At 44.2% G+C, this 17,813-nt stretch overlaps 1 pseudogene; it reads right to left on the minus strand.

Moving 5' to 3' along the window:
• Nucleotides 1–3,430: 3,430 nt before the first annotated feature.
• Nucleotides 3,431–10,397, minus strand: LOC140486836 (cyclic AMP-responsive element-binding protein 1 pseudogene; annotated as a pseudogene).
• Between the last annotated feature and the right edge of the window lie 7,416 nt (nt 10,398–17,813).

A 17,813-nucleotide genomic window follows, 5' to 3' on the forward strand; every position in this document is an offset into this window, starting at 1 on the left:
ACTGCAGGTTACACCAAAGTGGCAACTCTGTTGTCAAATTCTTACTTGACACTGCCCGAGGCGATACTGATGGGACTTCACTTTGCCATTCTTGTTCACCAGCTTTATTTCCAGGTTTAATCGTGTAATCATTCTAGAGCTTGTAATTTTAGACAACTTCTCTTTTAGGAACATATGTAAGTATCATACTGAAATGTTGCAGTGAATGGTACCAAATCTGAAATTAGTCTCTAATCTGACCCTTCTACAAATGTATTGGCATAAGTCTATGCCAGTTATTTTTCTGAAGCCTATGATTCCTGATGAAGGGCTTATGACCGAAACATCAACTCTCCTGCTTCTCGGATGCTGCCTGACTTGCTGTGCTTTTCCAGCATGACACTTTCCGACTCTAATGTCCAGCTTCTTTGGTCATCACTTTCTCCTTTGATCAACAAAAATTATTCTTGGTTTAATCTTCTCAAAAGTGCAATAGGAACCAATTCATGAAATTCAGATATCGCACATTTACCTTAACTATGTGAAGTCTAAATTATTCTTGTAATTGAAACCGTGCTGACAAACTTGTGCAGTATCAGTGCCTCACCTTTACAGTGTTCCCAGATATCACGCAGCTGCAGTATTTTGTTTTGCACTCAGCTATTTGATGTTCTCACTTGTTTCTTTGTGAAAGATTACAAAATTAACTTGGATGAATGAACTTATGATTTCTTTAACCAATGTTGGGAGAAAAAAATGTCAGTATTTCAAGTGCTGATAAAGTAAAATAAACTGATAATCAGTAGAAAGGGTTTAAGATGGATATGGAACAAATGCTGACAAATGGGACGAGATTAATTTTGGATATCTGGTCAGCATGGCCAAGTTGGACTGAAGGGTCAGATTTTGTGTTGTACAACTGCGACTTCATTCTCACAATTATTCAAGAAGTTAAATACGTCGAGGAGGAAAAGGAGAATTTATGCAGAGAATGCACTTGAAATGATGATTGAGGTATATCAAACTCACATTATTTCATGACCTTTTCCTCTGGGTTCTTCAATGAACAAACTTGTTTTGTTATCTGAATAAATATGTATCATGTGATTTGTTCGCACAAAATATTAGGATCTGGTGAACTATTAAGAAGTGTTCACGTTTAAAATTTAGGTAGCGTGATTGTTAAGCAAGAAAAGGTTGGCGTTTTACTCCCACTGAATCATTGCTCTATAAAAGGTAACAAGCTTTTTATCTGTTCTGGGCACTGAATATATGGAAGTCAATTCTGAAGGAAAAAATCCTCGTCGGTAATGTTCCCACATTTGTGGAGTAATTGCTTCTGGTCACTCTTCAGGTTATAGAGGCTCAGAAAGAAATGAGTTGGCCAAAGTTAGGAACATCATTTGGATGGACTATGCTCATTGGGGAAACTTGCAGGATCTGTAGAAGGAACACGTGTTTCAGAGTGTATGCAATAAACCTGAACATTGTTATTTTTTTCACAGAGTTTGTGACCCGACTGGAGCAGCAATGAAGCTCGTATTGTTTTTTAAATTTCCGAGCTTGCCAAATTATTGTTGGTAAATGCAGGTGACTTTATCAAAGCACATTTCACACTCCCCAGCCAGGAATTTGGTCCCAATTCTGTCAGTCCATCCATTCCAATGGATAACAGGTATTTTAAATGTGAGCACTCCATTTAACTATTTGAATTGAATACTTCAGTGGTTACATCCTCTTGGATTCTTAATTTCAAATTACTCAATGTGATTTTTTGTCCCCCCTGAATTTGCCAAGCACTGGGCAGTTCTGGAATATTGTAAAACATTTACAATAGATGCATTTACACTATTGAAGGCAACCTGGCAGATTTGAATACCATTCAGGTAGTCAACAACAATACATAATTAACTTTATGAATTGCTTACTGTACACCAACAACACAAGCCAAGTATTAGTGAGACCACAGATTGTCTCCCAAGGATTCCCAAATCTAAACAGTGCATTCCAGATATGCTCACTAACACCATCTGGGAGCAGTCTCCCAAAGTGCTCCCAGAACTTAGAAAGCACATACACTACCCTCCAAAGATAAATCTGCTGTCACAGGCTTCACTCTTATTGAATACAATGGCATTCATTATCCAGTTCTTTAACGTGACAAATGAGCTTACAAACAATTTATAAAATACTTTAAATCCTGAAGAAATGTGATGTCAGCCCTTTGTAGAAGTGAATGGAAAGTGTGATGTTTGCTTGAACGTTGGCTCTATGTATCAGACTGATCTGAACCTTTAGCAAGATGTGGGATGTTTCCCACACACTTTGTTTAAAAAAGCAAAGATTATGCTCTGAGATTTAAATGTTCGATCAGGTTTAATAAAAACCCTTCCAAAAATTGAGTTTGACTTCAGCTCCTTTAAAGAGACATGCTCTTGGCCTTCAATTTTGTGACATGTGATCATTCTTTGGTAAAGGTGGCTGTGTGTAACACTGCAGGATGTTGTGCTGAAGTGCCTCATTGGGTGGAGGAGCTTTATTACTGGTGTAACTTGGCTAATTTTGAGATGGAATATTATTGTGAGTTAAATCTTGTTTTTAAACCGAGACGTGCTTGTGTAACTCAAGTGTAGAAACTATGCTCATGTTTGCAATGAACCTTTCACTTTTGGAGATTAGTATTTTTCCAATCTGTTTTGTAAATAAAGTTCACTATAGAAAGCACAGTGCTGGAGAACATCAGGTCCAGCAGCATCTCTGAGGGGAATAAAACATTGTAAGCTCCAAGTCTCATGACCTTTTGTCCGTTCAGATGAAGAGTCAGTGAACTTCAAATGTAACATTTTTTTTCACTTCACAGATACCCTCAGAACTGCTGAGTTTCTCCAGCACTTTGTTTCTGTGGTTGAGATCTCCAGCACGTATAGTTTATTTTTTTGTTATAGATCCTGTGATTTGACTTGGGGAGCGAGGGGCTGCAACTGTGACCAACGAGGATAAAACTCCCTAACCACGGAAAACAAACTGGTTTTTTATACTTTGCAAAACACGACTGTAAATAAGAAATGCAACTTTACTAAGTGTAAGAAGGCATACCACCTGCCTTGTCTCAAACTTGCTACTCATCTTTGAGGACTAACCTGTCAGAATTGTGTTTGCTCCCTTCCTTTGAGATCACAGTCCACAAATGTCCCAGTTCCAATTCCTGGGCCGGGCCCGGTTACCACATTGCAGTGGGTTGGGGAGCTTTGTGTCAGCCTGAAGTTTTTGTTAAGAGCAACATTGCAGGTTGAAGTTGACGGTTTTGCCTAATATTGTGTAATCAAACTTGGAGGAAATCCTTCCGAATGTATTGATTAACTGGGCTGAGCTTGTTTACATGCAGCCCTGTTAGTAGTGCTGTAATATTCTCAATTAATAATCACACAACACCAGGTTATAGTCCATCAGGTTTATTTGGAAGCACACTAGCTTTCAGAGCACCGCTCCTTCATCAGGTGATTGTGGAGGGCACAATTCTAAGGCACGGAATTTGTAGCAAACATTTACAGTGTGATGTAACTGAAATTATCCATTGAAAAATACCTTGATTGTCTGTTCAGTCTTTCATTTGTTCGAATACCATGATAGTTTCACTTCTTTCATGTGTAAATTACAAATCCTTTTTTTTTTAAAGTTGCATTCCTGACAGTGGCCCACCAAATCACTCATTGTATTAGTCACTGCACAGACTCAACAAAGAAATGAAACTGGATGGACCACATTGTATTTTCTCGTGCACTGGAAAATACAACCACACAATCAGCCCTCTTGACCCTGCAACTTCTGTCTCACTGTGGTCCAACAGCAGCAGCAGAACTGTACTCCAGCCCAATCTGAAATCTCATGGCCTGGTATATCCCCCACTCAACCATTAACATCAAGTCAGGGGAATCAACCCTGGTTCAATGGAGAGTTCCGCAGGGCATGCCAGGAGCAATACCAGGAATACCTAAAAATGTGGTGCCAACCTGGTGAAGCTACAGTGCAAGCAACACCAAATAGAACTATGTGATCAAACAACCAATGGATCAGATCTGAGTTCTGCCACACCTAGTCAGGAATGGTGATGGACAATTAAACAACTCACTGCAGGAAGCATCACAATATCCCTACCCTTACTAATGGAGGAGCCTCACACATTCATGCAACAGATAAGACAACAGCATTTGCAGCAATCTTCAGCCAGCAGTGCCAAGTGGATGAGCCTTCTCTATTGGTCCCTGACTTCACAGATGTGAATTGAATTGGTTGAAAACTCATTTCAAATCAGATCAAGAAATTGACAAGTAGTGTAAAGGCTATGGGCCCTGCCGCATTGTGGCAATAATACTGATGGCTGTGCTCCAGAACTTGCTGTAAATGTGTTGCTGGAAAAGCACAGCAGGTCAGGCAGCATCCAAGGAGGAGGAGAATCGATGTTTTGGGCATGAGCCCTTCTTCAGGAATGAGTTCCTGAATGCTGCCTGACCTGCTGCTCTTTTCCAGCAACACATTTTCAGCTCTGATCTCCAGCACCTGCAGTCCTCACTTTCTCCTCCAGAACTTGCTGCCCACCAAGACAAGTTGTGCTCCAGCACTGGCATCTGGGAAACATTTCCAAATGTCAGTAGTGTTGTTCAACACAAAAACGCAGGACACATTCAACCCAGCCAATTTCCCTCCATCAGTCCACACTCCCTCAGCAGTGAAGTGTTGGAAGTTGTCATCGATAGTGCTGTCAAGCACATGCTCACAATAACCTGCTCAGTGACACCCAGTTTGGGTTCTGCCAGGGCCAATCAGCTTCTGAGCTTGTAACAGACTTGATTCACAAACTGACAAACAGCTGAATACCACAGCTGAGGGCAACAGCACAGTCCCACTCCAAGACCACTATTTCGACTTCATTGATATCACCTGACCTCACCACAGTCTCAGCCCATTTACTGAAACTCTCTTTCATTATCTAAACCCACTCCTGACCAGCATCCCACAATCACCCTCCCTATAATCTTCAAAATATTGAGAACTCTACCGCCCAAGTATTCACTTGTACTTGCTGATCCATCAAAATGCTCCCATTTATAAGCAACAGCAATTTACTTTCACACCCTTGACTTAATTCCTGGCTGTAATCATTCCTATCTTCCTGCACCACACACCCTTTCACATCTCAACAACTCATTTTAGTTCAGACTCTCAATGATGTGTTTATTTTTGGGTTCAGCTGTGTGACTGTTTCTATAGATTCCAAGGCAAAATGGTCTGGAATTCCTACCATCTAAGATCTGCTTTCTTCCTTGAAGTCATTCCTGAAAAATTGCTTATTTGGTAATGGTTTTGGTCACCGGATATAATATTCTCCATCTGTGGTCTTATGTCAAAAGTTCTCAATATTTTTGTGAAATTAAAAATGTGTTGATTTGTACAGATATCTTCTACTCTTCACTATCTCTGAGTGAATAATCTGTAATATCTCCTACCCAACCACGTCGTAGGAGCACCTTCACCATACAATCTGCAGCAGTACAAATAAGTCAAACATCACCTTCTCAACAGGCAAGAGAGCTTTGGCCTTGATCACTGGTATCTGTGGAAGGAGAAATACACATGATGTTTCAGGGAGTGCAATATGAATTATAGGGAATGAAAATGGTGCAGAATTTGACTGTCAGAAATGGAAGGAAAATCCACTCACTATTGGAAAAAAAGAATTCTTGACTGTCAAAGATATTGTGGAAAAAATAACCTGATAATGGGGCATATGGTCAGGAGCCGGGCAGCAGTGGACAATTCATTTACAAAGAGGTCTGTGAACGTAATAGTAAAATACTACACAGAACAAAAATACACACGAGAGACTGAGGAAGCTAACAAACAAGTGGACATCAAAGAGCCCAGAGATGAATCAGAGCAATGTTCACTTTTATGATCCCACAGTCAGAGATGTCTAGCACAGAAACAGACTCTTCAGTCCAACCCATCTGTGCCAACCAAGTATTCTAACCTAACGTATTCGCATTTGCCAGCACTTGGCCAACATCCCTCTGAACACTTCCTATTCAAATGCCTTTGAAATGTTACAATTTTAGTTGCCCTTTAGGCTCCTTTTAAATTCCCCCCCACCCCCCACCCTAAACCTCTATCCTCTAGTTTTATGCTCCACCAACCCTTGTCTAGTTACGGTATCCCTGTCCCTCACGATTTTTGTAAGCTTCTAAAACATCACACCTCAGCCTATAACACTGCAGCGAAAATGGCCCCAGCCTATCATGCCTCTCCCTGCAACTCAAATCCTCCAACGCTGGCAACATCCTTGAAAATCAATTCTCAAACCTTTCAAGTTTCAGTGCCTCCTTCTGAAAGGAGGGAGACCAGAACCGCACACAATATTCCAAAAGTGACCTAACCAATGTCCTGTCCAGCTCCTTTACTCAATGCTCTGACCAATAATGGGAAGCATACGAAATGCCTTTTTCGCTATCCTATCGACCTGCGACGCTACTTTCAAGGAACTATGAACCTGCATTCCAAGGTCTCTTTGTTCAGCAAGACTCTCCATGACCTTACAATTCAATGTGTGAGTCCTGCTCTGATTTGCTTTTCTAAAATGCAGCACCTCACATTTATCTAAATTAAACCCTATCTGGCACTCCTAGCCCATTGTTCCATCCGATCAATATCCCATTGTACTCTGAAATACCCGTTATCACTGTCCACAATACCTCCAATTTTGGTGTCACCTGCAAACTTACTAACTATACCGCCTCTGTTCACATCCAAATCATTTAAACGAATGACAAAACAAATCCAGAAAAAGATCCATTTCTCTGTGTGTGAATATGCTCTGTGTAAATCCTTTCCTTTGTCTCTCTACCAGAGAAGGCTGCACATGCGTCCCCCTGAACTTTGCCCCCTACAAAGCTGGCGGCTGCACAAGTCCAGTTAATCGTTGCCCCGAATAAAGATGGTGGCGCTTACTCGAGTCAATCGCGAGATGAGGCATTGTCCCGTTTACTGCAAAAACGGGACTAAGTTTCAAATTTGTATTTTCCGATGTGCACCAAATGTCTGTGAACCCTCTCAACCCATACCAACACCATTTCCCTCCCGCTTGCTGCTGTTTATTTCTATCTTTACCAACGGCTCTCCGTCCACACATCCCGAACCGATTGCGAGGATGATCACGTGGTATAGTCTACTCCCGCCCCTCATTCATCCTGATTGATCGGAGGACCAACTGCCCCGCCAGGTCCTCCAGCGCTGTCTCTGCCTTTCCATTGGTCCGCCTCTGACAGCAATCACCCGCGGCCCATTGTTGGCTGGAGCATACGGATTGCGTCGTGGCTTTTGTTGCTGGTCATGAGTTACAAGAGTTAAAAATGACACAACAGCATCTCAAAACCACCTGATGAAGAAGCTTCCAAATAATCCTGTTGACCAATAATCTGGTGTTCTGTGAATTTTACTTTTGTCCATCCCAATCCAACACCAACACCTCCAAGTCACGAATGAGGGAGGGATGTATAACAGAAGAACTAGGAACAGGAGAAGGCCTTCCTGCCCTTCGAGCCTGCTCTGCCATTCAATAAGATCATGGCTGATCATTTCGTGGACACTGAACCATTTACCCATGTTCTCACCGTGTCCATTAATTAATTACGTTTTTAAAAATCTAACCTAGCTTTAAAAACATTTACTGAACTAGCATCAACTACTTCCCTGGGCAATGAATTCCATCGAGGTCAAGAAGTTCCTGCTCAATTCAGTCTTAAATTTGCTGCCTCTAATCTTGCGATGATGCTCTCTTGTCCTTGCTTCACCTGCCAGTGGAAACATCTCTCTATTTCTATTTTATCCATTCCATTCATTATTTTATATCTTTCCATTCTTCTGAATTCCAATGAATATAATCCCAATCTACTCAGTCTCTCTTAAGCCAGACCCCTCAACTCTGGGATCAACCTAATTAACCTCCTCTGCACCCTCTCTCGTGCCAGTACATCCTTTCTCAAGTAAGACGACAAAAACTACATGCAGTACTCCAGGGGTGGTCTCACCAGCACTCAAATACAGCTGGAACATAACCTCTGCCTTTAAACACATTCCTTTCAGCAACGAAGGACAAAATTCCATTTGCTTTCTGAACTGATTGTTGTACCCGGTGACCAACCTTCATGCAGAAGGATGCTCAGGTCACTCTGCAGAGCAAATGATGCAACTTTTTAACATTCAAGTGATTTTATTTTTAAATGTTACTACAACCAAAGAGTATAAACTTTATACTTACAAACATTCTATTTAATTTGACAGACCATTACCCACTCACTCAAATGTATCTTTGTTGCTCTGCAAAGTTTCACAGTCCTCCGCTCACTTTGTCCTGCTAATCATCTTGGTGTCACATGCAAACTTTGACACCCTACATGTAGTTCCAACTCCAAATCATCTGTATCAGTTGTAAATAATTGCAGTCCCAACACTGATCCCTGAGGCACACGACTTGTCAATGATTGTCAGCAAGAATAATACTCATTTGTCCCCAACAGTTTGCTTCCTATTAGTTTACCAATCTTCTATCCATGCTAATACTCTACCGCTAACGCCATGCACCCTTATATTGTGCAACAGCCTCTTGCACAGCACCTTGTTGATGGTCTTTTGGAAATCCAGGTACACCACATCCACTGGGTCGCCATTGTCCACCTTGTTTGAAATGTCTTCATAGAATTCCAAAAGATTGGTCAAGCATGACCTGCCCTTCATGAACCCATACTGCATCTGTACAATGGACAATTTCTATCGAGATTCCCTGTTATTTCTTCCTTGATAATAGACCCAAACATCTTTCCCACTACAGAGAATAAACTAACTGGTATATAATTCCCCACTTTTTGTCCACCTTCTTTTAAAAACAGTGGTGTCACTTTTGCTGTTTTCCAATCTGCTGGGACTGCCACAGAGTCCAGTGAATTTTAGAAAATTACTGCCAGTGCATTTGCTGTTTTTCCTGGCATCTCTTTTAGTACCCTGGGAGGAATTCCATCAGGGTCAGAAGACTTTTCTATGGTTAGCTCAATTACCTCCAAACAGTCTAAAACTAGCTGTTCCGTAATAATGATAGTTTCCAAATCCTCACCTACCTTTGTCTCTTTGCTAGTTACTGGAAAGATATTAGTATCCTCCACTGTGATATCCCATAACTAAATGCTTCTTCTCATTTTCCAAAGGACCAACATTTACTTTAGCCATTCTTTTCTCATTATATATATTTATATACACTTTTGCTCTCTGTCTTTATAGTCTGTGTTAGTTTATTTTTCTCATGTTCTATATTACTTTTCTTTATAGCTCTTTTGTGGCTTTCAGTTGACCTTTAACGTTTTCCCAGTTCTAGTTTCACGCTGTTTTTGGCCACTTTGTACACCTTCTCTTTCAATTTGATTTTCCAGAATAGCAACCCGATTCTCCAAGCATTTCACATACTCTTTCTTCTTGCGACGGCACTCTCGAGCCGCTTCCCTGTTTTTCATGAGGCAGATTTCACATTTCTGAGTGGTTTCTTCAGCATTCTGGGACTGGCTTTGCAGGACTGGTGAAGATGCCATAACCATTCCCTGGCCAGCAGTGGAGTTAGGAGTTGTACGGATCTTATAGGTTTGGACATCTTCAGCAGCACCTCGTACAAGCACTTGGCTGCCTGGCACAGAAGGGCTTATGCCCAAAACGTCGATTCTCCTGTTCCTTGGATGCTGCCTGATTCCTGAAGAAGGGCTTATGCCCGAAACGTCGATTCTCCTGTTCCTTGGATGCTACCTGACCTGCTGCGCTTTTCCAGCAACACATTTTCAACAAAGATTTGCTGTCCATCGGGGCTCATTGCATACTGTACAATGGCTGCTCCAACCTTGGCTGTAGCTGCGTTGGTCATTGTTAGTGTCTGGAGTCCTTGCACTCCATCTGAACCATTGTTGGCCAGCTGAATTGCTCCCCCGCTGTGTGATAGCAATGAATTGTCTGCTGATAGTCTGATAGATGGGTGTCTGCATCGTCATTGTAGTAACAGTTGAGACAGACTCTTCTTCTGATTTTTCCTCATCAATTTCTTGGCACACCAGGGGATCAGAAGAAAGTTCATTCAGGATTTTCCTGAATGAAGGCCGTCTCAATAGAATTTCTCTACGTTTCTGAGAGTCAGTCATGCTATCCACAGATTCCTTGGAGTCCTCACATTCAGATATAGTAGAGATCTGAACAGTCTGAACTGGAGGGGACTGTATGACTGAAGACTGAGCTGCTTGGATAACTCCTTGCACTTGAACAGTCTGCCCATTCGGCAAATGCACTGAAGTTACTGTCGTTGATTGGATCCCAGGCATGGTTACCTGCGTGGTCATGTTATATATTAATTATCCAGATGAAGGGACTGGGGGCATTCTAGCGAAGTTTGCCAATGATACGAAGTTAGGTGGACAGGCAGGTAGTACTGAGGAAGTGGAGAGGCTGCAGAATGATCTAGACAGTTTGGGAGAGTGGTCCAGGAAATGGTTGATGAAATTCAACGTGAACAAATGCGAGGTCTTGCACGTTGGAAAAAAGAATACAAGCATGGACTACCTTGTAAACGGTGAGAAAATTCATAAAGCCAAAGTACAAAGGGATCTGGGAGTGCTAGTCGAGGATTCTCTAAAGGTAAACATGCAGGTTGAGTCCATGATTAAGAAAGCGAATGCAATGTTGTCATTTATCTCAAGAGGGTTGGAATATAAAAGCAGCGATGTGCTACTGAGACTTTATAAAGCTCTGGTTAGGCCTCATTTGGCGTACTGTGTCCAGTTTTGGTCCCTATACCTCAGGAAGGACATACTGGCACTGGAGCGTGTCCAGCGGAGATTCACATGGATGATCACTGGAATGACAGGTCTAGCATATGAGGAACGGCTGAGGATCCTGGGATTGTATTCATTGGAGTTTAGAAGGTTAAGGGGAGATCTAATAGAAACTTACAAGATAATACATGTTTTGGAAGGGGTGGATGCTAGGAAATTGTTTCCGTTAGGTGAGGAGATTAGGACCGGTGGGCACAGCCTTAGAATTAGAGGGGGTAAATTCAGAACAGTAATGCGGAGACATTTCTTCAGCCAGAGAGTTGTGGGCCTGTGGAATTCATTGCCACGGAGTGCAGTGGAGGCTGGGACACTAAATGTCTTCAAGGCAGAGATTGATATATTCTTGATGTCACAAGGAATTAAGGGCTACAGGGAGAATGCGGGTGAGTGGAGTTGAAATGCCCATCAGCCATGATTAAATGGCGGAGTGGACTCGCTGGGCCAAATGGCCTTACTTCCACTCCTATGTCTTATGTTCTTAGGGTCTAATTTGATCACTTTCCTTCGATACCCATTGCCGAGTATACCTTTTCATACAGTCCTTCCTTTTCACTGGAATACATCTTTGCTGAGCACTTTGTAAAATGTCTTTGAAAATCTTCCACTGCTCATCAACTTCCCACCATAAAATTTTTGTTTACAGTCTACTTTATCCAGATTCTCTCTCATTCTATTGTAGTTCCCAGTGTTCAAGCACAGGACCCAGTTAATAGATTTTATCTTCACACTCTCCATATGTATTCTAATTCAACCATACAGTGATCGCTTCTTCCCAGGGGATCGCTAACTCTGAAGTCATTAATTATTCCTGCCTCATTGCACAGGGCCAGATCTTGGATAGCTTGCTCCCTTGTCAGTTCCATTTCATACTGTTCAAGAAAACTATCATGAATACACTTAGTGAACTCCTCAAGGCTACCTTGACTGAGCTGGTTTGACCAATCTACATGTAGATTAAAACCATCGACGATAATAGCTGTACCATTTGTACAGGCATTAGTTATTTATTTGTTTGTTTATTGCCCATGCCAATGTGATGTAATTATTTGGTGGCCTATACATTGCACCTATCAGTGACTTTCTTGTTAGAATTTTGACTGCATCATTCCTGTTTCTCCTAATGTATGGCAATACCAACAACAACTTGCATTGTATGGAACTTTCACAATGGCAAATCTCCTAAGATGCTTCATGGATGATCAAAACATTGATTAAAGAGAATGATTTTAAAATACATCTTAAAAGGAAGATAGAGAAGGTTAGGGAGGCTATTCCACAGACTTCTGCCCTTGACAGCTCCAGCTGTGGAATGATACAGGTGGGGTGGGTTGGAAAGGGAACGTGCAAAGGGGAAATGGAAAAGTGCAAGCAGTGCATAAAGTCTTAAGGATAGAGGAGGTTCCAGACCGAGTCTGTCATGGAGTTTGAAGCACTGCAACAGGTTCATGCATGTCACGACTATAGTGCTAAAAGAGATTTCTGCTGTCCGAAACAGCGTGACGGATCTTGTATTGTGGACTTATGAAATGACAGTGATCTCTACCAAACATGTACGAGGTAGAGTCAGGGCAATAATGAGATGCTGCAGCAGGAGGGGAACAGGTAACTCCATACAAAACCCTACTCTTTCTCACCCATTTTCAACTCCAAAACCGAGTGAGTTCTAGAAAAGCACCTTTATATCCCACCACAACACTTTACCCCACAATCGTGGTATATGTGCACAAGGAGGAGTAGAACAGACTGTACTGGGACCGTGAAACACTTGGTAAAGACTAAAATCATCTGACTATTGAGAGCACCACCACATTGTATGGGTTTTCTATTGTTTTTACTCGGTTCCTGACTTCCCTTATTTTCCCTCATGAACCTGTTCAAAGTTGTTTTTACACACACCTGCAGTACCTGTGAATTGAACGCCGGTCTCTCGGTCCAAGATTCGGGATATTTTCCCTGCATCACAAGGCATCGACTCCAACTTCCCTTGTCCGTTAATGTTTCTGTTGCTTAACTGCTGAGTCGCACCTGAATCACCTCTGCTTTTGGAAGGAAGGGGCGGAACTGAAGGACCGAGCAGCGGCCGGTCCTCCAACCAGAGTGAGTGAGGAGCGGGCCAATGCATTCTGTGGAGTGAACGCTTCAGGATTGGTCAGAAAGCAAACTGCTTTGCAGGATTGATCATTGCCACGGCATAGCGGAGCATTAAACACCTCTCATAAACCAATGTGAGATTTTAAAGAAATAGTTCAGATGTAAATCTGACAATGAACATATTTCCAATCGATTTATACAACTTGAGTAACAAACTTATTTTCAAACTCCCAGAACGATTGGTAATTTACATACCTGGCTGGTATGGTTAAATTGGACCAAACAATCTATTTGCATATTAACCATCTCAATGACTGTAACTCGACAGAGCACTTGTTAATGTCGGATATTTCCCCCGTGATTCTGTGTAGATATGAATATTCTCTATAAACTCCCTGACAACCTCCAACGCACGCGCAGTTTGGTTTCTATGAAGAGCATGCACAGTGTCACATTAACCAAGACACGGCGAGTCATGGAGCAGCTTTCTCCGGGTGTGGCTACGATCGGCTTCAGAGAGCGGCGTCTGGGAGACTTGCTGGGAGAAAGGAGCGGAGAGAATTCAAAAGACGCGGATATAGGTGAAAAAAAATCCGAAAAAGACCCTCCAGACCCGGATAAGGAGATGATGGTCTCTGTCGGGAAAGCGGCCCAGGGTCACGGCCGCCATTTATTTGAGGGAAGAGGGAGCGCGGGCCTCAGAGCCGCCATCTTGAGAAGGTCAATGCGCAGGAGGGCGGGGCTATCGGGTCCAGGACAATCGGAGGAAAGACCCACCTTAGATCATTTCACTAAAGACATGAATGCACCCGGTGGATTTTTCTTAACATCAGCAATTGTTTAATATGCACAGGTTTTTAATTACATCTTTTTTGAAGCATTTAATTCTCATTTTCTCATTTGCAATGGTGGGATTTGTACCTGTGTCCAGTGAACATTTGCTGAGTTTCTGGATAAATTGTCTCACTTAATGCCACTCGACCATCACTTCGCCTGCTCACAGGTTGCCCATCCCAGTGCAACATGAATCAAAACCCTTTCTTCCTGCACAATTGTTTGATCTTGCACTCTGGTGATATCACTTAGTATCTCTCCATGTGGTATCCCTCACTGTGTGGGTCTAATTGCTGCCTCTGTCAATGTCCCTCGCTCTTGTAGCTCCTCCAGATCCTGAGCAAACAGAATTCTCCACTCCAGATAGACGATGGAGACTGGGATGTTCCAGATTTCTGTGGGACTCAGTGCCATTTGACATGAGTAGCCCTCACTGCAACAGTCTAATTTCCCATTCTGCTAATCTGTCTGTAGGTACTCAGGAAGGTCCTGACTAATAGACTTCCCAGCTGCTGGGTGTCTCATCCATCCCTCATTGAAGATGATTTGTCAGCCAGAGAGACACAGGGCAGGGAGATCTGGAGCCTTCAATAAATCCTGCAGTGAGGTAAGATCACTCACAGTGCACAGAGCAGAGAGCAATGAGAGGGCTCCAAACATCAGCTAACAGGACATGATATAGCTATAGTGCTGGAGGGGGAGCACAGTACAGACACACCCCAGATTCAGTCACTGCCTTTACTGCAAGTTTTCTTGTACTAAGATAACATAGGGAGTGTCACAGTTATCAATCCAAGCCTGTGCTGTCTTAGTGAGCATCAGTACAAAAGAGGGGAAAGCAGGCCTTCCACGAGTGGGTGGGAATGCTCTCTGGGAATGTTCCATTCTGTATTCCCTCTCCCACACTGTATCTATGGCTTGTCTTGTGGATCAGTGTCTTCAATCATTCTAATGCCAAAAACAGTTCCTATCTCTGTACTTTCCTCCCCTCTTACCAATCACTTCACACATTTGAAACCTGCTCCAGTCCAGACGACCATACATATCACTCTAACTTACTTCAGGCTCGACAACATGCCTTGTCACGATAGTCCACTCCCCCAATAACCCAAGACTTAGGGTCTGTTTCTGTGCTGCATGACTCTCTGGCCGAAGTCATCAATGCTGACCAGGTTTCCTGAACTGAATGAGTTGCATTTCCCTGCGTTTGGCCCATGGCCCTTCAAACCTTCTCCCCTCCATGTTCCTGCCCAAATGTCTTTTCCATGTTGTAATTGTTCTTGTTTCTCCCATGCGCCACTGGCAGTCCATTCCGTATATGAACCGTCCTCTGTGGAAAATGTTGCCCCTCAGCTCTCTAAGTAAATCTTTGCTCTCAGTCACTCCTCAGGCCTTACCCATTCTGCTGTGGGACACAACCCCTCCCCACATAGACTCCCCTCGGACATTACCCACCCTGCTGTGGGACACAACCCCTCCTCAGTACAGATTCCCCTCGAGCCTTACCCATCCTGCTGTGGGACCGAACCCCTCCCCGGCACAGACTCCTCTCGGGCCTTAACCGTCTGGCTGGGGGATACAACCCCTCCCCGGTACAGTCTACCCTTGAGCCTTACCTGTCCTGCTTTGGGTCGCATACCGTCCCTGGTATAGAGTACCCTCGGGCCTCACCCTTCCTGCTGTGAGGCACAACCCCTCCCCGGTACAGTCTCTTGACTGGCCTTAACCATCCTGCTGTGGGGTACAACCCCTCCCTGGTGCAATCTGCCCTCGGGCCTTACCCATCCTGCTTGGGATACAACCCCTCCACGGTACAACTCACCTCAGGCCTTACCAATCCTGCTGTGGGACACAGACCCTTACCCATCCTTCTGTGGGACACAACCCCTCCCCGATACAGACTTCCCTCGGGCCTTACCCATCCTGCTGAGGGACACAACCCCTCCCTGGTACAGAATCACCTCGGGCCTTACCCATCCTGCCATGGAACACAACCCCTCCCCAGTACAGACCCCCCTCGGGTCTTACCCATCCTGCTGAGGGACACAACCCCTCCCCGGTACAGACTCCCCTCGGGCCTTACCCATCCTGCCATGGAACACAACCCCTCCCCAGTACAGACCTCCCTTGGGTCTTACCCATCCTGCTGCGGGACACAGCCGCTCCCCGGTACAGACTCCCCTCAAGCCTTACCCACCCTGCTGTGAGACACAACCCCTCTACGGGTTGGACTCCCCTCAGGTCTTACCCATTCTGCTGTGGGACACAACCCCTCCCTGTTGCAATCTCCCCTGGGGCCTTACCCATCCTGCTGTGGAACACAACCCGTCCCCAGTACAGACTCCCCTCGGGCCTTACCCATCCTGCTGTGGGGGACACGCTCCCCTGTACAGATTCCCGTCCGGCCTCACCCACCCTAACGTGGGATACAATGCCTCCCCGGTACAGATTTCCCTCGGACATTACCCATCCCGGTTCCAGACTTGTCCAAGGCCTTACCCATCCTGCTGTGGGACATGACCATTTCCCGGTACAGAGTCCGCTTGGGCCTTACCCATCCTGCTGTGGGACACAACCCCTGTCCGGTACAGAGTCCCCTTGGGCCTTACCCATCCTGCTGTGGGACACAACCCCTGTCCGGTACAGAGTCCGCTCGGGCCTTGCCCATCCTGCTGAGGGACACAACCCCTGTCCGGTACAGAGTCCCCTTGGGCCTTACCCATCCTGCTGTGGGACACAACCCCTGTCCGGTACAGAGTCCCCTTGGGCCTTACCCATCCTGCTGAGGGACACAACCCCTGTCCGGTACAGAGTCCCCTTGGACCATACCCATCCTGCTGTGGGACACAACCCCTGTCCGGTACAGAGTCCCCTTGGGCCTTACCCATCCTGCTGAGGGACACAACCCCTGTCCGGTACAGAGTCCCCTTGGACCGTACCCATCCTGCTGAGGGACACAACCCCTGTCCGGTAATGAGTCCCCTCGGGCCTTACCCATCCTGCTGTGGGACAGGTTGACAATTGTATTGAATAGAATCCCTCCAGTGTGGAATCAGGCCCTTGGTCCAGCAAGTCCACACCGACCCACGATACATACACTGCTCAAAATAGCTTCAAAGTACATAGAAAATGTGATCACTGAATTGGTTAAAATCTCCGCAGTTACATTGGGCAATTTAAAAGTCTCGCTGTATTGGTGATATGTTCCTTTTCTTCAAACAGGTAACATTTTTATTAAAGCAACAGATGTTCATTGTGAGAGTGTCTCTGTTAAACTAGAATCTGTTCTGTTCTCTGTGTAACAGGCTGTTGTTGTGTGCGATGGACTGTCACTAACAGTGTAATTGACCTGTGAATCCTTGATCAGGTTTCCTTTGTCTGTAAATCTAGTGATCAGTGAACTACACATCCACTCTTCTTCGCGAAAACAAAGAATCATTTCTCAATGAAAAAATGGCACATCACAAGGCTATTTCATGGATTTTTGGCACACCCCACCGACCAGTGTATCTGGTAAGTCTGTTTCCAGAATAATTCTGAACTCGATCTGTAACTCTGACAGTATCTGTATTGCTTGTCAGTTGGTGGAGAATTCAGCCTCTTTATTCTGAGCTGTTGTGATGCAGGCGGTGGCTTCATTCTGTCTCTGCCAAGCTTGTTTTCTCCTTCTGCTGTGATTCTGGGAGATTCCTTTCTGCAGGTTAGAATATTCAGTGACTGAACATTGAATGATTTTGACTCTAACAGAGCAGTGGCCTTGTTTTCAGCTAATTATTCACTTTCCATTTCCTGGTTGTGTTGAATGCTCAGAGCCTGTTTCTGTAACAATGTTTCCATTCACTTGTGTTGGAGTCACTGACAGCCACGTGGTCAGTCAGTTTCAGGCTGATGGATCAGTTTCTCTGTCCTATTAGATGGTGGTCACTTGCTCAGTTTCCGATGGTTCACCTCAGTGTCAGTCCATCAGCTGCTGAAACCCTCCATCCAGCATTTGTTCCC

This window comes from Chiloscyllium punctatum, chromosome 16 (assembly GCF_047496795.1).
Source record: "Chiloscyllium punctatum isolate Juve2018m chromosome 16, sChiPun1.3, whole genome shotgun sequence".
Lineage (NCBI taxonomy): Eukaryota > Metazoa > Chordata > Chondrichthyes > Orectolobiformes > Hemiscylliidae > Chiloscyllium > Chiloscyllium punctatum.